This window comes from Aplidium turbinatum, chromosome 8 (genome assembly GCF_918807975.1).
Source record: "Aplidium turbinatum chromosome 8, kaAplTurb1.1, whole genome shotgun sequence".
Lineage (NCBI taxonomy): Eukaryota > Metazoa > Chordata > Ascidiacea > Aplousobranchia > Polyclinidae > Aplidium > Aplidium turbinatum.
The window spans coordinates 33,216,608-33,219,107 of NC_137479.1; the positions used below are offsets into that span (position 1 = coordinate 33,216,608).

Sequence of the window (2,500 nt, forward strand, 5' to 3'; positions counted from 1 at the left end):
AAGGCAGCAGGCGCGCAAATTACCCATTCCCGACGCGGGGAGGTAGTGACGAAAAATAACGATGCGGGACTCTGAACGAGCGCCCGCAATCGGAATGAGCACATCGCAAAGCAGTGCGGACGTTCGGCGCGTCGTCGCTCGCCGGCGGCGCCCGGGCGCGCGAGTATCGATTGGAGGGCAAGTCTGGTGCCAGCAGCCGCGGTAATTCCAGCTCCAAAAGTGTACGCTTAAGTTGTTGCGGTTAAAAAGCTCGTAGTTGGAATTGGCGCCGGCGTCGCCCGGCCGTCCGACCTCGCGGTCGCGCACGGCCGGCCGCCGCGCTTTCGGCCGCCGGGCCGCGCTTTCCTTGACCGGACGGCGCGCGTGCCCGGCGCCGGTTTTACTTTGAAAAAATTAGAGTGTTCAAAGCAGGCCCGCACGCGGCCCGGATAACGACGCACGGAATAGCGGAAGAGGGCCCCTCCCTCGACCGCCGGCAAACGACGAGACGAGAGGCAATGATCGAGAGGGACGGACGGGGGCATTCGTACCGCGCCGTTAGAGGTGAAATTCTTGGATCGGCGCGAGACGGACCGAGGCGAAGGCGTCTGCCGAGGACGTTTTCCTTAATCAAGAGCGAAAGTCGGAGGTTCGAAGACGATCAGATACCGTCCTAGTTCCGACCGTAAACGATGCCGGCCCCGGGCCGCCGCCTGCCTGCAGCTTCGAGTCGAGGCGGCGGCGGACCGGTCGAGGGAAACCAGAGCTTCTGGGTTCCGGGGGAAGTATGGTCGCAAAGCTGAAACTTAAAGGAATTGACGGAAGGGCACCACCAGGAGTGGAGCCTGCGGCTTAATTTGACTCAACACGGGGAAACTCACCCGGCCCGGACACGGCGAGGATTGACAGATCGAGAGCTCTTTCTCGATTCCGTGGGTGGTGGTGCATGGCCGTTCTTAGTTGGTGGATCGATTTGTCTGGTTAATTCCGATAACGAACGAGACTCTGACCTGCTAAATACCCGGCCGCTCGCTGACCGGCGACGCCCTTCACGGGGCGCCGCCACGAAGGAGCGTCCGCCGGCGTTCTTAGAGGGACAGGCGGCGTTCAGCCGCACGAGATTGAGCAATAACAGGTCTGTGATGCCCTTAGATGTTCGGGGCCGCACGCGCGCTACACTGGTCGGATCAGCCGGAGCCTCTTCGCTCGAGATCCCGGCTCGAAAGGGCCGGGAAATCCGGCAACCCCGACCGTGCTCGGGATAGGGAATTGCAATTGTTTCCCTCGAACGAGGAATTCCCAGTAGGCGCGAGTCATCAGCTCGCGTCGATTACGTCCCTGCCCTTTGTACACACCGCCCGTCGCTACTACCGATCGAGCGTTTTAGTGAGGTCCTCGCATCGGCTTGGCGCCGGCCTTCGCGGGTCGGCGGCTCGTCGAGAAGACGATCGAACTTGATCGCTTAGAGGAAGTAAAAGTCGTAACAAGGTTTCCGTAGGTGAACCTGCGGAAGGATCATTACCTGAACACCTCTTCGAAGGAACGTTTTGAGCCTCGGTCGGCCCGTCCTGGAGACGGCGCAGGCCCGGCGAGCACCGGAGCGACGAAAGCGCGGCTCGAGTGCCCCGGAACGGGGCTCGAAGCGTCGGAGGCCGACCGCTCGACCGGCGACGTCCAAGCTACGAAACGAGCGACTTCGGAAAAAAAGCAGAGCTATCGCTCCTGGCGGTGGATCACTCGGCTCGCGAGTCGATGAAGGACGCAGCCAGCTGCGAGAATTGATGTGAATTGCAGAACACATTGAGCGTCGACGATCCGAACGCGAATTGCGGCCTCGGGTTAATCCCTTGACCGCGCCCGCCTCAGGGTCTCACCGAACAAACGTGCTCCCCGGACGCCCATGTGCGGGTCGGCGACCGAACGCCGCCGTCCCGTCAAAGAGAGGCCGAGCGCGCGCTGCCGCGGCGCCGATCACGGACGAGAAAGCGCGAAGCGGCGCCGCTCGGCCAGGAAAAAGGAAAAAAACGCGACCTGAGGTCGGACGAGAGCACCCGCCGAATTTAAGCATATTACTAAGCGGAGGAAAAGAAACTAACGAGGATTCCCTCAGTAACGGCGAGTGAAGCGGGACCGTCGAGCCCAGCGCCGAATCTGGCCGCTTTCGGAGCGGTCCGACCTGTGGCGTACAGACCCGGGCGCGCGGGCGAGCGCCGGCCGGCCCGAGTCCCCCTGATCGAGGCCGTCGCCCGCGGAGGGTGTCAGGCCCGTGGCGGTCGGACGGCGCGCGCCCACGCCCGAGCGGTCTCGGAGTCGGGTTGTTTGGGAATGCAGCCCGAAGCGGGTGGTAGACTCCATCTAAGGCTGAATACGGTCGCGAGACCGACAGCGAACAAGTACCGCGAGGGAAAGTTGAAAAGCACTCTGAAGAGAGAGTTAAACAGTACGTGAAACCGTCCGGAGGCAAACGCGCGGGCCCTGCGAGGCCGTCCGGCGCTTCAGCTCGGCCGCCTGCGAAGACGGC

General features: G+C 62.6%; 2 non-coding genes and 1 pseudogene across 2 annotated transcripts in view; all 3 read left to right on the top strand.

Annotated features, from left to right (window-relative positions):
- Positions 1 to 1,500, top strand: part of LOC145776429 (small subunit ribosomal RNA) — a 1,961-nt pseudogene extending 461 nt beyond the window's left edge.
- Positions 1,501 to 1,696: 196 nt separating this feature from the next.
- On the top strand, positions 1,697 to 1,850 carry LOC145776481 (5.8S ribosomal RNA). The gene has a single exon (XR_014290267.1). It is a non-coding gene; the product is annotated as a 5.8S ribosomal RNA (ribosomal RNA).
- Positions 1,851 to 2,006: 156 nt separating this feature from the next.
- LOC145776442 (large subunit ribosomal RNA) overlaps positions 2,007 to 2,500 on the top strand; it is a 3,723-nt gene continuing 3,229 nt past the window's right edge. Inside the window, exon 1 of the ribosomal RNA XR_014290235.1 lies at positions 2,007 to 2,500. This exon is cut by the window's right edge and continues 3,229 nt beyond it. This is a non-coding gene — a ribosomal RNA (large subunit ribosomal RNA).